A 20,130-nucleotide genomic window follows, 5' to 3' on the forward strand; every position below is an offset into this window, starting at 1 on the left:
CAAATTCCCTCCTAACACCCCGAACAATTTCCTTTCTCCCTCAACTTGTGTTACTTGCTCTGCAAAACAACATCTCCCAGAGCTGGTCAAACAGGGAGGACATTTCCTCACACATATCCTTTGTGAGGGGGAGCTCACCCGCCACCCACTGCCCACCCAAAGCAGTTCAACAAAAACAAATAATACAACCTCGCTATTGTTAGAGAGGGATGTAACCACTGTAAGCAAAGCCTAACCATCTGCTTTTTTCTTCCTTTCAGATGGTCTCATGCCACCATTTGTGTGAGGCTCACCTTTCCCTGTGAGCCACTGTGGCTGAAGTCCTGGGATCTGGTCCTTTGAAGAGGATCTTACTCAACCTGCACTGTTTGTCCTCTGGCAGCTACAACACAGCACAGACCAGTTCCCTGCCCCAGAGAACCTACAGCTTTGACTACAGCTGGTGGAAGGAAGCTTGCTCTCCCAATGCCGCTGTTTCCGCTGCAACCCTCATTGTTCCTAGTCTTAGTTACCACATGAGTGGTTCAAAGCAATAATCTTCTTTTGCTCTCATTTTGTAGTCCTGTGTTTTCCCCATCCGCCTCTATTATCCCGAGAGCCTTATTTTTCCTCTTGATCCAAACCAAACACTGTTTATCAGTCATAGGAAGGGCTTTGCAGGGTTCCTGCCCACAGTGCGGAGTGATACACAGAGCTTCCTGTGCAAGCATGGCCCTATTCCAACACAGTGGAACGGGCTGCAGGGCAGATCGGCGTCATAAGCTGGAATGGTCTGTGCCAGGGCCAGGGAGTCACATCTGTCCTTTCTCTGCCTGTCACCGTGGGCCAGAGAGGGCCTCAGACACAAATGTCAGAGCCTGAGTGCCTGGACCTTTCTTAGGGAGGACCTGGTGTGCATTGAGGGTAGTTCCGATAAAGAACGAGAAGAGTGATACTATGGAGCACTGTGTGTCTTAGAAATGTTTATATGCTTCCAAAGCTGCTTTAAACATGATGACACACACAGAGGGGTTCCATTTTTAGAGTTCACCGGAACCTAACGGGGTTGGGGAGGGTCATCTTGAGCACTGCCCTTAGAAGGGGTAGTGCTATTAAGGGCTCCTGCATGATTGATGAAGAGAAAGGAGACCGCCTTCCCACCCAGTGCTCCCATTTACCAGGCATGTGACCCTGTGAAGTTCCCTCATTTGCCAGAGTCTCAATTTCCCTATCTGTAAGTTGAGAGAACTGGACTCAAGGTTCACCACTCTGTGAACTCTCCGTATTATGAGCATGCTGTAGAGTACTTACTAGAAAGGCTTGGCTCACAGGTTAAATGGTGGCCACTTATTGAGTCACTCAGTAGGGACAACAATGGGCATTGGGAATACAAGGGCAGCTAAGATACCGTCTTTAGCCTTGAGATGATCACAGTCCAGTATAGGAGATACACAAGTGGACAGATAGTTATGATTCCATATGTAAGTGGCATAGTACATAGAGGTAAGTACAAGGTGCTTATAGAAGCATAAAGGAGGGGTGTACTGCTGCCTGAAGAAGTTAGGGTGGTTTTCTAGAAAAGTATGATCTCCCTTTTGAAGAAGAACACATTGCTAGGCAGAGAAGGGGCTGAAGGAGGCAGGGGAGGTGTGTTTCAGGAAGAGGAAACCACCTGAGAAAATTGTTCTTGGAAAATGACCATCATCTCCCCACCCACCTATGGGGGCCACTTCCCACATCGGTGCCATAGGAATCCAGCCCCCGGTCACACTGAGTGGACCAGGGATAGATATCTGATTTCAAAGCAGCTGGTTTATAACTGGGATAGGGCTCTATGACTTGCAGCCTGGATGGAGAAGCTTCAGGCAGCAGCTAGCATTGTTGTCTCTATTGAGTGACCAAATTGGGAGCCAAAGATCGCTGTGCTTATCTGGGGAACTGAGAGAATGAGTTTGCATGAATAGTGGTGCTGAGGGAGTTGAGGTTGAGCCTGGGTATACAAAGTCATGAGGGAAAATGAGCCATGGGAGAATGGAGTAAGAAGGAGAGACCATGAAGGAGAGGCCATACAGAGGAAGCAGAGCTATCATGCATCGTCTTCCATTCCCTCATTCTGGGAGACCCCAAGAGGAGACTAGCCTCCAGCTCCTGGAACCTTCTCATTTCTGTTCTCAGGAGCCCTGTCATTGTGTTGAAATTCTTTTCTTTCTTTTGGATTTAATATTATAAAATTTAAAAAAAAATGTATAGACAAAATTTTAACATACCCACATAGCTATTACCCAGAATTAGCAAATGTTAAATATTTGCTATGTTTTTTTTTCTAGATATATACATTATAAAACAAGAAATTACAACTTAAATTTAATGTTGAATATTCTCTGTTTTTTCTTCCTTGGTCTCTCACTCTTTTCACAAGAGGAAGCAATTAGAAATTTGGCCCATATAGGGGCCCCTGGGTGACCCAGTCAGTTAAGGGTCAGACTTCAGCTCAGGTCATGATCTGACAGTCTGTGAGTTCAAGCCCCGCATTGGGCTCTCTGACAGCTCAGAGTCTGGAGTCTGATTCAGATTCTATGTCTCCCTCTCTCTCTGCCCCTCTCCTCCCATTCATGCTTTGTCTCTCTCTGTCTCTCAAAAATGAATAAATGTTTAAAAAAATTTTTTTAAAGAAATTTGGGCTGTATCCATGAAGATTATATAAAGGGGCAATGCCTGTATCAGAAAAGAAAGACTTTCCAGAGGTGGGAGCTTCCATCCATGTCTCACTGACTAGAATCTTGTCACGTGGCCACTCCAGCATAAGGGGGGAGCTAAAACCAAGTGTGTTTTTTGACTGCTGTTGTTTGCTTAATCTGATGTACTGCCTGGAACAAAAAATGATTATGTTAAGATGGAAAGAGAGAATGAATTTGGGGTGGCAACAAGCTGATTTTACCCGTGAGGTGTATTTACCAATTTGTAGCTGTGGCTCTGGCAGTTCTTAAGATTTTCTCGTTGTCTTTAGTGTTTGTTCCACAGTCACAGGACTGTGAGCCTGTGACTCCATTTATTTGTATGGATTCTGCTAAAGATCCAGGGTATTCTTTCACATCTGAAAACTTCTGTCTCCAGCTTTGGAAGACTCATTGTCTTCTCCACCACCATTTGCTTTTTCTGAAACATCTTATTCCAACCTCTCAGCCTCTGATTTTTTTGTTTAATGTTTTCCATCCTTTTGCCTCTTGCCCTATATTCTAGGTGATTTACTCAGAGGCATTTTCTAGTTTAAGTATCTATTGAGTTGTGTCTAAATTTCTATTCAATTATCCATCTAGTTAGTTTTTTTTTGAAACTAATGATATAACCTATTTTTCTACACTTTTAATATGTTGTTTTTCATTTTGATTTCTCATATTTTGTAGGGTTCCATTCTTGCCTCATGGAATCCTTTTTTTCCCCTTTATTTGTGAACTTGAAAAAAATGTTTACTTTATAAAGCAAGATTGACAATGAATTTATAATTGTTGGAACTGTGTGATGGGCACATAGAGCTTCTTTATTTTCTCCAATGCATGTGTTTGAAATTTTCCATTTAAAAGTTTTAATGATGAATCTGGGGTTAAAGCCAATAAGAACATTATTTTTCAAAGTTTACTAAGGTGCTGTTTGCCTGGTATGAGGCTGTTCTCTGATGTGTAAAGAGAAGATTGATTGAGGCCCCTTTCTTTCTTTCTTTTTTTTTTTTAGTGTTTTCTAATGTTTATTTATTCTTGAGACAGAGACAGAGCGTGAACAGGGGAGGGGCAGAGAGAGAGGGAGACACAGAATCTGAAACAGGCTCCAGGCTCTGAGCTGTCAGCACAGAGCCCGACGTGGGGCTCAAACCCACGAACTGTGAGATCATGACCTGAGCTGAAGTCGGACGCTCAACCGACTGAGCCACCCAGGCAGAGGCCCCTTTCACTCCTCAAATAAATATTAATTCAGTGCCTTCCTCTTCAGTGCAAGATAGCAGTGAACTATCCTCAGAGCACTTACGTTCTCGAGGGGTGACACAAATAATAAATAAAAAGACAAATTTGAGGTGATTAATAGTTACATATATATATGAAGTTTTAATGATAATAGTCATTTATTTGGGATTTTGGTTTTTCCTCTAGTGCTAGGGGCACCAGGTATCTCACTTGTGGCACCTGGGACTCCTTTCCCTGTGTCATTGTCATTATGCCTTGAGAGTGCTTCTCTGGCACGTGCTGCTTTCTCTGGGACATGCAAATGAGCCAGGCTTCAGGAGCCACTGCACAGTAAGGCTTAGGTTTTGCTTCTGCCTGGCCTGGAGGGTTTCACTACTTAGTTTCTTTTCTTGATCTCCTGGCATCATGTAGAAAGCCCAGGTTTGAGCTCTGTGCACAGGCATGGCACAATCCTGGGCTCTGACTACCACCAGATAATCCCTTTTCCAAACATAACTTTTGTGAATGGCAAGTTTTTCTGGTTCTTACTCAGGCCAGTGGGCAGAATTTTTGCCATTGTTTTCTCAGCCCTTTTTGACTTTATGCAGGGACCTTATGCAGTAGATAGGATCCAGCTTCTCTTGTGCTGGTCTGCTTCTCTTGATCCCACATGCATCCTGCAGGCAGCAGAGCCATGGAAATCTATGTGGGTTTCATCTCCTACTAACTACTTTGAATTTGAGTTCCTTATTCCTGGCACCTGGGGATTACTCTCTTAGTTTTAAACATTCATAAAGAGCAAAAAAGTTATTTTATTACATTTTACTACATTCCATATTCTGGGGCCAGAAGGAGGGGAGTGGGCTTGGCAGTCTGCTTAGGTCTGGACCTGGTCCAATGTCATTGCCTTTCCAAGAGCTCTTGGCACCCTTGCACTAAACTTCCCCTTTTTTTAAGCTAGTTTGAGTGAGTATCTGTACCTTACAATCAAAAGAGCTCTAACTAGAACAGACATGATGTGGTCAGGGAAAGATGAGATGATAGAAGATAGATAGATGATAAGCAGTTTTATCTCTGGGAGTTAAGCAAAAGTTTTCAGCTGGGGAGTGATGTGACTGATTTGTGTGTGAGAAAGGCACAGAATGCAGCACTTGGAAAATCAGACTGCTTGGGGTTGAGGGCAGGGAAGAGAAGAGAGGCAGAAGGACTCTTTCTATGGCCATCTCAATAATGCAGGTGAGAGGTGATGAAGTCCTGAACTAAGAAGGCAGTGGGAATGTGGGTTTTTTAGGGGGGAAAAAAAGATTAAAATTGGTGAGTATCTGCTCTGCCTACACTAGACATTTTTCATGCGTTTTCTCATTTACTGTTTGCAACACTGTGGAGAGTTCCATATCTGACTATTATCCCTATTTACAGATAAGAAATTACAAGCTCAGAGAGATTAAGTAATTTGATCCAAGTCCTATAACTGGTAAGTGGCTGAGTCAAAATTTGAATGTAAGTCTCTAACATCAAAGTCCATCCACATTCTTTTCTTTACATAAAGGACCTTTTAATAGGAATTGGTATAAATTGCATGTGGAGGATAAGGAAGAGGGAAGAGTCGACAAGGACCCTTGAGGTTACTAGCTTGGGAAGCTAACAATTGGAGAGACCACTAATTGAGATAAGGGCACAGGAGGCAAAGCATGCTTGGGGAGGAAGGAAATTAGTTTATTTTGTGCAGTGGCTGGAAGTCATCTAGGTAGAGATTTCTAGTGGATGATTGGAAATAAGGGGCAGGAGCCAAGGAGAGACTTCAGCTGGAGATATAACCCTTGAGTCTTTGGCTTATTGCTGGTTACAGAAACCAGATGAGAAGATGAGAAGTCTTCAGTGAGTTGGTGGAGTGAGAACCTAGGGTAGACCATGGGAGGCATCAATATCTGAGGAGAGAGCATAGGTGGAGCCAGGGAAGTTGTTGGGAAATATGGTTAAAAAAAAAAAAAGAAAAAAAAAGAAAAGATAGTCACAGGATCCATGGCAAGTAGAATCTTAAAAACGAAGGGAAGAGAGATTTTTTTAAAGAGGGTATTTTCAATACTAACAAATGCTAAAGAGGTCAAACAGGATATAGGCTGAAAATAAGACATTGGATGTGCCAGTTAGGAAGTCATCTATGACCTTTGCAAGGACAGAGAAAAGGAGTGATTAATCTTGCCTGGGGCAAGAGAAAGCTAGAGAAAGGCTTTACAGAAGACTTGACATTTGAGTTGGGCCCTGAAATATGGTGGGATTGTGCCAGGCAGAGAAGAGGGTGAAAGGCACTTCGGGCAAAGGGAACAACATGAGAGGAAAACAAAACCCCAGGCAAAGGCACCATTTGGAACTTAGAGCTCTTTGGATTTTCACAGGCAACGTCAAGTTGGCGGCGCAAGTATATTAGGCCATGTTTTGTTTTCTACATTTCAGAGAATCTTATGGTTTCTCTTTCCACTGTAGACATAATAATGGAGATTGGGAAATACGGTTGGTGTCTTCCAAAGGAACACAGGGTTCAATCCTTTACGAAGGCAGAGTTCTAATCAAGCAGAGCGAGTGGGGAGACTCTACAGGTACATCTCACAGAGCACGTCATGATTTAGAAGGGCAATAAAGGCTAGCTGCTGGTACAAGTAACCCAAAGCTCTCTGCAGTTTGACACAATCAAAGTCTCATTCTCATGTACAGAATCTGACAGCATCCAGCAGCACTTCTGGGAAGCTCTCTTCCACGTGGTGACTCGGACATCTGTGTCTCTTCCATGTGTGCTCTGCCATCTTGGACCCTTTCCCTCTCAGCAGATGGATGGGAAAAAACCTGTAGAGAAATCATGCTAGACACTTGGTCAGCCCAGGTAGAGGGGATACCTCACTGCCACTCACATTTGTATGCCATATTTGGTCACACAGCCAACCTAAAGGCAAAAAGCCTGGGAAATGTGTGCAAGCACACTGATACTGTGAGCACTAACTGTATATTCCATTGATTGATGTTAAAATATTGATTATTAAAGCATTTTTGTTTCTCTTGGAACATGTAAAAGGCTTCAGGCATTGTCCATTGTCTATGTTGAGGTAAGCCTGGTCATCTGATTCATTGCAGTCTGTTTCTCAGAATAATATTTCATGCTTTTCATGGGAAAGTAAATTGGTGCAGCCACTGTGGAGACTAGTTGAAGGATCCTCAAAAAATTAAAAACAGAACTACCCTACAGCAATTCCACTTCTGGGTATTTCACCCCCATGTTTGGTGCAACATTATTTACGATAGCCAAAACATCGAAACAATGTAAGTTTCCATCAATGGGTGAATGGACAAAGAAGATGTCACACACACACACACACACACACACACACACACACAGGAATATTATTCAACCAGGAAAAAAGAAAGGAAATCCTACCATTTGTGACTACAGGGATGGACCTTGGGGGTCTTTTGCTAAGTGAAGTAAGTCACCCAGAGAGAGACAAACACTGTGTGATATCACTTACTTGTGAAATCTAAGAAACAAAAACTGACCTCATTTCACAGATACAGAGAAGAGATTGGCGGTTGCCAGAGGGGTTAGAAGGTTTGCAAAATGGGTGAAAGGTAGTCAAAAGGCACAAACTCCCAATTCTGAGGTGAATAAGTCCTGGGCATGTAATACAACATGGTGACTATAGTCGTTAAGAGTGTAAATCGTAAAAGCTCTCATCACAAGAAAAAACTGGTTTTTAAGTATACCTGGTGATGGATGTTAACTGAACTTTTGCTGTTATACATGTATCAAGTCATTATGTTGTAAATCTAAAAGTAATAAAATGTTACATGTCAATTGTGTCTCAATTAAAGCAAGTAAGACAAAAACAAAAATCTCATATTAGTGGAATTCTTCCCTCACACCGTGAGCAACTCTCCTACAGGGTTAAAGACCATACAATGGTGCTTATTGGTGTTTGCCAAGGTGAACCCAATTCTCAAGGCAGATTCAATTTGATGGATTCATGGTGCCTCACTGTTGTGGTTGGCAGTGTAGACAACACCACAGCACAGACGACTCCTTTCAAGAAACATCTATGTCAACTCTGCAGGCTGAGCATGAAGGAGGATTTATTGCATATCATGATGGTGCAATACTTTTTGTATATTTAGTCAAGGGCATCTTAATTTCTGTGTGTGGATAATATAAAAATCTTAACACCAATTCTAAGAAAGAAAAACTCCACACATCAGTTTTAAAATTTTTCTTATGTTTCCTTTGATTTTTTTTTTAAATTTTAAATGTTTATTGTTCCGAGAGAGAGAGCATGTATGTGAGTGGGGGAGGGTCAGAGCTAGAAGGGGTGCACAGAAGATCCCAAGTGGGCTATGAGCTGACAGTATCGAGTCTGATGTGGAGCTCAAACTCACATACTGTGAGATCATGACCTGAGCTGAAGTCGGATGCTTAACCGACTGAGCCACAGTCCTTTCAACTTGTTTTAATAGGCATGTGAAGTCCTCGTGGAGTGGTGTAAATAGCATGGCTTGTCCTTAAGCTTTGCCACATCACATCATCTGCCTCTGTGACTCGACTTCCTGCCACTCTCGTTTTGCTGTCTACATCCTGGTCATGCTGCTCTACCCTGTTCTTGACCAGCGTCCTTCTACCTCAAGACGTCTGTTTGGCATTCTCGCAGATGGTCTTGCCCAAGCTTTTCACATGACTGGTTTGTTCTCGTAAACTGGTCTCCACTCAACTGCCACCCCCTTAGAGAGGATTTCCCTGAGCACCCCATGAAAAGCACCCCCCTTCTTCCCTATCATGTCAGATCACCCTACTTACATCATGGCATTTTCCACAACCGGTACGCTTTTCTTTCTTTCTTTCTTTAAGTTTTTGTTTAGCTATTTCACTAGAATGTGAGCTTCTATAATGAATATGCAAATTTGCTCCTTTTTTGAATTTTTCCTATAGGCTCTTTTCCTGAATAAATTCTCAGGAGAGAGATGATTGAATCAAACGTTGTAAATATTGTTATGTTTCTTGAAATGTAGTTGCCACATTGCTTTCCAAAGGCTGTACCATTGCCTACCGGGAAGTGGTTTGTACCATTTCACTTCATTATTGTTAATACATCGTTATATTATATATGTACGTTGAGTACATTTAGCCAAATTGCCAAATGACATATATATGTGTATATATGTATATACACACAAAAATACATATACATACATGTGTATATATACACACATGTATGTGAAAGTTAACAAATTGACTAAGCATATTCAAGTATTATTTATGAATTACTAGAGACTAATTAATACCTGAGCATGAGATAAAATCCCATATTTTATCCATATTCTCCTCAAGCCAAACTGAAGGACACAGTCTCCTTTATTCGTACCCCTTCCCCCCTTTCTGAAGTTCTTTATGCCTCATGCAATAAAGAATCTTCTCTAAGTGCACCAAGACAGAAAGGGGTACAGCATTCCTAAGAAACACATCCCATCTCTCTGCATTTACTTGTCTATGACCTCAATAACCAGAACAAAAAATCTGCGAATGCCTTTAAATGCTGCGACCATTCGGATGAAGGAAAGTCTAGCTTTACTAAGCTTTTGCACCGTCAAAATAAACAGATTGGATTTATAGAAAATTATCAGGATCTCTGCGGCTCTAAGCAGAGCACACAATAAAATTCTTGCAATATTTGGAAGGGCCAGAAACTTGTTACTTAACAACTAATAAGACGTAAAGGTGCCTTGCCCCGGCAGGGTCCTAGTTCCCCAGGAAAAGAAGGACTGAGGAAAGGAAAGGATGAATAAAGAAACAAACACAATCAGGGCACCTTGCACAGATAGTGATAAAGTGATAGTGATAAGGTGCTGAGACCTGGAAGGTGTGTTTAACATACTCTCTGCGCCTGGGGCCCAAGACAAGGGACAAAGCAAAAAAAAGAAGGAAACCCAGAGGCCAAGGCCACCCCTTTGACTTTTGTCGATTTAACAAACGTTTATTACTCACACGTGGTGTGCAAGGGAGGCTGAGGCTATTAAGATACGGCCAGAGCCCTTGAGGAGTCTTTTTGCTTCCCTGGATTTCTACACACTCATGTTTAATGAAGGCTTAGAAACAGCCTGGCTTCCAGCTCTCGGGAGCTGACAGAGAGATTTAAGGCCATTTTATTGAAACACCAGAGTATCTGGCTACTCTAAGCCAGCGAGTTGCTGCTGGAGGGACGGGAGTGGGAGGGTCATGGGGTGCAGAGGAAGGGCTGGACGATGCCGCTTTTCCACCAGGCTCTGCCCCTGCCTTGCTGTGTGACCGTGGGGAACCCTCTTCGCTCCCCTGCCACCTCAGCTACCTCCTTTGGGAGATATGGAGGTTGGACTATGTCACTGGGTTCTCAACCGCCTCTGATGAGTCCCAGGGTTTGGATAAGCGTTTTCTAAACACCGAACATTTGAATGGCCTGAAGAAAGCTTTAATTCTGTCTTGATCTTTCTATAATTTCACTTTTTTTTTAAACATTTTATTTATTTTTGAGACAGAGAGAAAGAGAGCATGAACAGGGGAGGGTCAGAGAAAGAGGGAGACACAGAATCCGAAACAGGCTCCAGGCTCTGAGCTGTCAGCACAGAGCCCGACGCGGGGCTCGAACTCACGGACCGCGAGATCATGACCTGAGCCGAAGTCGGACGCTCAACCGACTGAGCCACCCAGGCGCCCCTATAATTTCACTTTTAAAAAGATTTTTGGCTTGTTCGTTCCTCATTTAAAAAAAAAAAAAAGTGGTAAGCCATTGATCGCACTGGGACATCTCCAGCAGTCCCCCTATCTAGCATTTTTGAGTGTTAGAAATATTCCGGTTCCTGCTCCAGGTGATTGCAAAGCCCAGCCGACTAGGTTAGTCCTCCTCAATCCCTTGATCTCCTCTCAATTTGAGCTAAGCCTGCTTTTCTTTTTTTTTTTTAATTTTTTTTTTTAACGTTTATTTATTTTTGAGACAGAGAGAGACAGAGCATGAACGGGGGAGGGTCAGAGAGAGGGAGACACAGAATCTGAAACAGGCTCCAGGCTCTGGGCTGTCAGCACAGAGCCCGACGCGGGGCTTGAACTCACGGACTGCGAGATCATGACCTGAGCCGAAGTCGGCTGCTTAACCTACTGAGCCACCCAGGCGCCCCGAGCTAAGCCTGCTTTGAGGCTGGACGTGAGCGGCCTATAGGCTGTTACTGACGGATGGCTTTGAACACAGGCACGGAGGTCTGTGAGAACTTGGGGGTCTCCCTTAAGGAAGAGACAAGTAACATTTGTGTGTACTTCAAGTTGGCCTGTGACAATGAGTCTTGCCCTTGACAAGAGCATCAAAAGTAAATTCTGGGGGGAGCCCAATGTAATTTTCACACTTCCGGGCCACTCCATCTCAGTTCAACAGTGGACTTCTGTGAAAAATCCGCGCTGGCTCACAAACTCTACTTGGGCAGAGGCCTAAGCTGCAGGTCTCAACACTGGTCTCAGAAGGACAGTTGGGGGGCGGGTACTGACACTGATAAACACAGATGGAACTGGTGAAAATTTTCAGAAGACTTACCGAAACAAAACAAAACAAAACAAAACAAAACAACCAGACGACTTTTCCCAGCATTCTGCATTGGCTCTTGAGTTAATTGACTGCATTGCCCAAGCCACTGTGTAAAGGAAAGAATGCCCAGAAACATGTGGAAAGCATCTCAATTAAAAACATGCGCTGTAGGAGGCGTGTGTGCTAAGGTTATCGTAAATCTGGATGCCCCCCATAAGCCGGGGAGAGCTGACTGCATCTGGGACATGGGGGACTGAAACACCTCTGGAAAACACCTGGTGCTCTGCATTCTGACCTCCTCGGATTTTCCCCTTCTTTCAAGGCAGGCTGATTTGCCACCATGGCCTGTATTTCAGGAGGGATTTTGGAATCCTGAAGGGGACGGTGATAATGAAACTTGGATTTGTTGTTCTCCTGCACAAAATGCTTAGGTGAACATTCTGAAGACAGATCTGCTTCCAGCCGGATGAAAATCGTCTCCGGCCTCAGAGATTCCTTTTGAGCCAAAGTCCTAAGGGGGTGTCCAGGCATCCACTTGGGGTCCTTGATCTCCACCCAGCCAAAGCAACAGCTTTGCCCATCAGTCGTCACCAAATCAATGTTAGATCATGAGATTTTAAGAGGTGAGTCTCCCATTCCACATGCTATTGATGTACTATCGATGTTTCTCTACTGGAGAGTTTACATCAGTTACCGGTTGGCATTTTGGAGTGCCCGTGATATTTGAAAGATCAAATCTTACGCTAGGTGAGAATCTCTATTCCCTGGATCTTAACCCCAAAACACCATTATGGTCAAGTATTATTTGTAGTATCAAAATGCTGTTGAAATAGTTTGACCTCTTTATGATTTTGATAAGGTAACATATGAACCTTGTCAAATGTAAATCCTGTTAATGTGAGCATTGAACTCTTCCACACTTCTGTTCTCCCTTCTTCTTGGAATGGATTGCTTAACCCAAAGAGAAATTGCTAGAAAGTCATTTTTATCAAAAGAATCCTTTTTCTTTGTTTTCTTATAGAGTTCCCTGTTGCTGGTGAAGTCTTAGCAGCTGTAGCAGATATTCTCTGCCACTCGTGGACTTATTTTAGGTTTTCAGTGTCTTAATCGGGATCATTATAATTCTGTAATTTTTGAAGTGTCTTTGGGATTGTGGATGATATAGGGTTCTAACCCTTCATGCTGGTATGGGCCGTCAGTACCCTCAAAGGAATAAAAGTCCTGTTCTCCGACACACCTTCTGATAGTTGGAACCAGCCTGAAAACTCCAGCAATTTTCCCCAAACACTGCTGAACCCAAAGTCATGGTCTATGCCAGGATAGCCAGAGGGACAGGCCTCAGACTGCAGTGCCTGGAAGTAAGGGCTGTGTGTCCTCACCAGCCTAGCCCGGGATGGGACTTTCAGTTTCAATAAATGCATTTGCTGCTCATATTAACCAGTGGGTTTCTGTACTTAAAATGAATAAACCTGATGAGGCACTGTCTCATTTAATTAATTTACTGAATGGTAGAGCTTTTCTTTTTTTCTTTTGCATGCTTCCTATCGAGTCTGTGAATTGAGGATGTTGCTTCTTTCGTAGACTGTGGACCCAACATTTCTTCCCCTTCACTGGTGTGTTGGACTGTTTGCAGTTAATTACTACCAGAAACTAGTTGTTCGTGTTTTAAAAGAGACTATTATGGCCCACAGAACTCAGCTTTGGGCCCTCGAAGACCCCAGAGGCCCTCTGCTCTCCATCCACACTCCATTCACACAGTTAAGGCCTTCTTAGCTGGCACGGGAGTGTCGCTCAGATTCGGTCATAGCAGATTTTCATCTTGCCTGTTCTTCGAAGAGCCATTGAGCTGTGCGAACAGGCAGGTGATCAGTCTGGCAATTCTTGTGATGTGGCATCCGGCAACCACATAGTATGTATTCAGATTTGGCCACTAATATTTTCATTTCCTTGAGTTAACGAAGAGGCTGGGTCGAGAATTTTGAAGTAATTCAAAACAGATTAAAAATCCTTCTATGTGCTTTTAGTGATCTCGCTGGGTTTACCAGGAAGACAAAGAAATTTACAAAAAATAGAGCGTTCCTATATCTAATGAAAAGTTAAATAATTTTCTCAGTCTTGAGGGTTTGACTCTAGCTTCTAGGCTATCACAAAACAGGCTGGGTTTTTGGTGTTTTTTTGTTTTTGTTTTTGTTTTTTTAACCTTTAGTGAATTTACATACAGTAATCAGGACAGAAATGTGAACCTGGTCACACTCCTCGGGGCATGAACCAGGAGATATGGACAGCCCTTGCAATGTAGCTCAAACAACTCACTTGCATTCGGAAGAATGGGGGGGGGGGGGTTGGAATAAGAGCCTCTAAGAGACTTGAAAGCAAAGCGGGGTTTTCACATTGCCTTTATGTTTTATGAGTGTTAGGAAAATGTTGGCTGTTTACTAATTATCAAAGCTGTTTTTATGACTTCCCCAAAGGAAAACAAAAAAGGAAAGGATCCAAGTGCATATTCCTTTCGGCCTGGGATAAAAGCTTGACCTTTAGCGCTCTTGGGGGAACTACATGGTTTGTAGCATTGGAAAATAAAACTCGGAATGCATGTTCAGGAAAGCAGGAAGCTTTGAAGTTGGAAGCCAAACAGGAACAGCAACAGCTGGAGTGATTGGGGCAGTGCACGCGCTGGCCTGCGCGACAGAGCCCTTCATGCACGATCCCCATGGCAGAGTGGATGCCCTTCTCTTTCCACGGGGGCTTCTGTTGGTGTCCCAGGGACACTCAACTCTGATCAAAAAGGGACACGATAAATAAGCCCAAAGATCCCAGGGCATCTCTGTGTTTGCCGAGAGGAAGTATCATGGCCATGTGGTCCACATAACCAGTCTTGCATGGAAGCCTCAGACACAAGGAAAATAGGACAGAGAACACGCCATTACCACTGAAAATTTAATTATAATGATTTAAGACTACCAAGCAAGTTTGACAGGAACAAAAACACTTCTGCCTTTTTAAGTTTCTGGGGCCTTGGAACTGGCACCAAGCAGAAAAGTGTTTTCTTCACAGAAATTTTTATTTTCTCATTGGGATCTACATATTAGGTTAAATGCCATCCATCACCATTCAAAAATTAGCATAAAATATTCTTTTCCCCAGAGAGGATGTGAAAATCTCTGAGTTTGTCAGTTACCATAACCACTGGGTTCCAGTATTTATTTGCATTCTTAGTTTGGTCTCTTTTCAATGGACAGGCCCTTTACGGCTTCCTTCCTGTTTCTATCAGCAGAAATTGAACAGTAAAAATGGTAAATAACTTAGCTCTATCAGTTCCCAAGATTTAGATTCTCTCTTTTATATTCTCTTAAAAATCAATTCGGTTATACCACTTTCTAAAAATAAAATTTAGGGTTGCATTGATTGTTCTCCTCGTGTCGTGTTAACCTGTTTGAAGAATTTATGACAACGTGCCGTTTCCGTTGGGTCGACGTTCCCAAATGCTTGCGGATTTGGGTTTGCAGCACAGATCAGTTATGATTTGAAATTTACAATTTACTACAAGTGCTCTTCAAATGTACATCTATTAACAACATTCCCCCAAATGTAAATTTGGATTGGGCACCATATTTTTCTTCACCCCATCTGTGGGGTGTTGGAGGAAGGTAACACCAAAGACCAGAAACACTAAACATGGAAGCCCTTGTCAGCAGAATACAACAACAACCGCAACCACACAACAAAACCCGCAACAACTAGGCTAGTGTTGACAAGGTTTGACACCCATTATAGAAACCGTCTTGCAACAAACTATTCCTACCAAGTCTCATCTCTTCCTCTGGCAAATCCGGTCGTCCTTTTTGAAAAAAGTGAAGGTTTGCATGTACACAGTAGAAGAAACCAAGAGCACTGTGAGGCTTTGAATGAGAAAGAGTTCCTTGCTCTGCCCATTCCCTCTCCCAATGCCCAATTCCTGCTCTCCAGTGGCAACTTCGCTCAACTGAATTGCCTGCTTCTTTGGGCTTCAGACTCTATGTGTCCAAATGTCTACAGATCTCTGCGGCCACTTCTTAGTTTACCACTTCAGGAGGAATCCTTGATGAAGAGTTTGCTTTCTTACAACTTGCCATCCCGCCCCCCTTCTCCCTTAGCTGTGTGTTCCCTTCATCCTGTTCTGCCGGCATTGCTATGTGGCCATTTTTGGCGAAATCAGCATTCCTCATTTATGTTTTTTGGGCCACATTACTTTGATTTATAGTTGAGTCATATAACATAGCATGATCGCTTTTCCTTTTGTGCAAGATTCTCCTCTTTGAAATAATGACTGTCTCATTTTCTTTTTGTTTGCTTGGCTTTCTAAATATCTAGCACTCATTCATTCCCCAAATCTTCTACAGAAATGAGAATATTTTTTGCATACTCCTGAGCTTATTGTATGTTTCATTAGTTTTGTACAATATATTGTCATTATTGTTACCTCACTGCTATATCCGGTGATGTCTCTGCCTTTGGCTATCCTACTTCAATTGGGTCCAGGCTATTACAAATTAAATTGAGTTATAGAAAAAGGTAAGAAATAATGTTTCTTGCACATCTAAAAATATGAAAAAATTTTTTCACTTGCTTTGAAATAAAATATACTTCTGTCTTTTTCCTCCATAAACTTTTTAAAACAATTTTTTAATGTTTATTTGCTTTTGAGAGAGAGAGAGAGGGAGACAGAGTGCAAGTGGGGGAGGGGCAGAGAGAGAGGGAGACACAGAATCGGAAGCAGGCTCCAGGCTCTGAGCTGTCAGCACAGAGCCTCACATGGGATTCAAACCCACAAAGCCATGAGATCATGACCTGAGCTGAAGTTGGATGCTTAACCAATTGAGCCACCCAGGTGCCCGTTTCCTCTAAAAACTTCTTAAGGGCAAGAAGTGTGTCTTATTTAGTTTTGAGGTACCTACAGTCTAATTCAGAGCCTGACTTATTATAGAGGCAAGTTGTACAATGTTTCTTGAATTGAACCAACAAGGGAGGAGATATATAAATCCCTTCCAAAGAGGGTGTAAAGGCTTCTGGATTCTGGAATCACATTTGCTTGGCAAATTTGGTTTATGAGCTCATGGGGCTCATCTAATTGCCTGGCCTTTCCTCCCTGCTGGATGGGCTGGATGTCCAGGGGCAGGCTGGGGACAGGTCACTCTGCTCTCATCAGGCTCCCCTCTGGGGCAGGACCTCATGCCCCTAGCCCAGGTTGGGTATGATGGGGACCATCAGCACCGGGCACAGTGCCTCTACTCTCCAGCTAGGTCTCTCACACGACCCTCATCTTCACTGGAGCATCACTAACTGGGAGACAGAGTATCCAGCAGCCCCAGCACCTGACATGGTGCCTGACGCAGAGCAAGTTATTTACAAATATTTGTTGGATTAATTAATCATTTAATTAAGCAACAGAATCCAAATTATGCCTCCCAAGGAAACTGGTAGCGGTCAGCGGGCAATCTAACATTTCCATGCCGCAAAGTCTTCTGAGAACAAGCCCACAGAGCAGGAAAGGACCATGGAAGAAGGGTGTGCCTGGGGAAGGCTGGTGGAAGGAAAGTAGTCATATTTATGCCCAATAACGAGCCCCTTCCTTCCCCCACTCTCTAACCAGCAGATTCCATATGTTGGATCACCATCTTTCCCTTGACATCAATGGACATCACCAGATCCTCTGCCTGCTGGTTCTTAGCAGCTCGGGCCCCCTGCCCAGAATGGAATAGCCCATAGCCAGGGCAGCTCTGATGCAGGACTTCCCAAAGGACAGCCCTGGGCCAGGCCCACACCAGCTGTCACCCTTTAGCTCTGAAGGGACATTTTAGTGGGTGGATGTGATGCAATGGTTAGTCTGGTTGTTTCTCATACATTAATTTCACTGACCAATGACTTCACATTTCCACACCATGTCATTGGCTTTCTTCAGGGTAGAATTGAAAAGGGATTGATCGGTCATTCCTGAAACAAAGTGTTAAATTGCACAGTAACACCCTCTGGCACTCCCAGGAATAACGGGACAGGCTTAGCATGTGGAGACCAAAGTAGAATCTGGCTCTTGTCCCCGATACTATTTGGTGACCCTGGTGCAGGTGGCTATCATCTGGAGGGGTCCCAGGGGACAGGTGGCCAGCTGGCTGAACTGACCACTACACTCTATCTAGACTCCTCTGGACAAAACACCACCGACACTGGCTTCCCTGAGCCGGCAAACTACACATTCCACTCCAGTGGGAGGTTTGGAAACTGGGAATCTGAATAATCCCTCTGAACTTCAGGTCAGCCTGAAGATTCTGTGGGAACACACCACTGGCGTGGCAAGAACTAATCTGATGGAGGGACTTTCATCCTGCCTGTGGTCAAAGTCATCTTGCAAATGCCATGATACCAGGTGGGAAACACGTTTATCAATATTTCGAGGTACTAGAAAAGATGTACAATTTTTTTTCATAAATTTCTAGTAACCTGTATCTTCTTAGGATTTTAAGATTCTTCTTTGCCTTCAGTTAAATTGTCTGGAGAAGTTGGAGGTTATGCTTTTAGTAGCATTGCAGTGGACTCTCCATCGTCTTGTGGCATTGGGATCAGATCCCCCAGAAGTACTCAACAACAGACCTTAATGGGACCAGCCATAGCCCCAGTCAGAGGGGCAAAGGGAGGGCACCCACCTGGCCACATTCTGCAAGGTAGGGGCTGACCTTGCATTCCTTCTGCTGTGAGGAAAGGGCTGCTTCCTGGCTCAGGGGGAGGGCCAGCTTTTCAAGATACAGAGCCCATCACTGGCTTTCCAGAACAATGCCCTTGCTGACTTCATACATAAGTGAATCAGCACAGACCCAGCTGAACTTTTCCTGGAAACAAAAATGTGTGTTTAAACATTCAGCTAAGGGGAGCCTGCCTAAATGTGTACGAACTTTTACAGTGCTCAAGGAGAGGCTCTTGGAAACCTAGGGCCTCTTTCTGACCTCCACCCTGCTGAGGAGAACACAAGCCAGCACTGACCGGTCATCGGGAGGGCACAGCTTGCTTTGTTTAGATATAGCCTGGGCAGGGCCCCAAGCCAGATTCTTCTCTGGTGTGGTTTTTATAGGAGTTCTCTTAGAGCAACAGACTAAATACAAATATGCTCTATAACCCCCAAACCGTTGCTTTAATGGGTTTATCATAAGGTTCCCACTGTCCTTATCTGTGGTGAGGTTCCTCTGGGAGCTTCTCTGAAGCTCCCTTCACCTCTGCCCCACCCCTACCTTTCCTGTGAGGAGGTGTGATGGGAAAGCCCCAGCCAGCACCCAGGAAACCGGCCTGGTGACTTTGGGAAGGCCATTTCATTTTCCTAAGTTTCAAATGTCCTCATCTGTAAGATAGAGATGATAAATTATCCCCCCCCCACTCAAATGGCCTAAACTAATCTCTTAGTATTGTACCTGCATATGTTATGGGAACCATCAATTTCAGTCGGGAGGGAGGCAAACCACAAGAGACTCAAATACAGAGAACAAACAAAGGGCGGATGGAGGGGGTGGGGGAGAGGGAAAATGGGTGATGGACATTGAGGAGGACACTTGCTGGGATGAGCACTGGGTGTTGTATGTAAGCTAATTTGACAGTGAATGATATTCATAATAAAATAAAATAAAATAAAATAAAATAAAATAAAATAAAATAAAACTGATAGTTGCCTGTGAAATAAAAAAAAAATAAATAAATAAAGGAACTGGCCTATGGGTGTATTTGAGTAGCCGCACACCCGCTAATGGAGTTTATGTTCTTCAAATGTTTGGGGGAGCTCCCTGGGGTGAAACTCCTGCTGTAGATTATGCAGAAAGGATCCCATTGCCATCAGATGGATGGCGGCCCTTTGAGAGGGGAGGCTCTAGACAGACCGATGCATGGGCTGTGAGCACATGAGGGCAGGAAGGGTTCTTCCGTTTGAGTCTCCCAACCTCTCACTGAATCTGAGACTTATTTCCAATTCCATTTAGCAGATAGGCAATGTAACTGAAGATTTTCTTGATAGGGAGGAATGTATACATGGGGAAGACGCTACAGAACCAAGAAAATGATACTTGCTTGAGAATAGCTATGTGCCAGGTGTTATAGCTAATGCTCATCCTGTGTTACCTCAATCCTTGTGGTTGGGGAAGGGGGTCTTCCGCCACAAGAAATACCCACCTCCTCTCAAGTGGTCTCGCTATAATTCCACAAGTGTTAGTTATGGCTTTGAAATTAATTACTTCTTTGAATTGAGTTATTGTAGATGTTTAGCCAAATGCAAATTTTATCTGGAAAAAAAAAAAAGCTTAAAGTGCAATTTTCATCCATTGAGACTAACATGAGACTATCTGCCCACCCACAGAATAGAGAAGGAATGGACACTGGCGAATTTTCACATGAAGCAGAACTCCAGGAAGTGCAGGACTAAGGAACAAGTGTGCACACGATAGTGATGGAATTTTCCTTCCTTCTTCTCTCCTCTCTTCCTTTCTTCCCTTTCTGCCTTCCTCCCTTCTTCCCTCCCTCCCTTCCTCTCTCCCTCCCCTCCTTTCTCTCTTTTCTTCTTTCCTTCCTCCCTCCCTCCCTCTCTCCCCCCTTCCTTCCTTCCTCCCTTCCTTCCTCCCTCCCTCCCT

General features: G+C 43.6%; 1 long non-coding RNA gene across 1 annotated transcript in view; it reads right to left on the minus strand.

Moving 5' to 3' along the window:
* LOC125914836 (uncharacterized) overlaps positions 1-10,652 on the minus strand; it is a 240,455-nt gene extending 229,803 nt beyond the window's left edge. Inside the window, exon 1 of the long non-coding RNA XR_007455457.1 lies at positions 10,593-10,652. This is a non-coding gene — a long non-coding RNA (uncharacterized LOC125914836). The remainder of the gene's footprint in view (positions 1-10,592) is intronic.
* Positions 10,653-20,130: the final 9,478 nt, after the last annotated feature.

This window comes from Panthera uncia, assembly GCF_023721935.1.
Source record: "Panthera uncia isolate 11264 chromosome D3 unlocalized genomic scaffold, Puncia_PCG_1.0 HiC_scaffold_8, whole genome shotgun sequence".
Classification (NCBI taxonomy): Eukaryota; Metazoa; Chordata; class Mammalia; order Carnivora; family Felidae; genus Panthera; species Panthera uncia.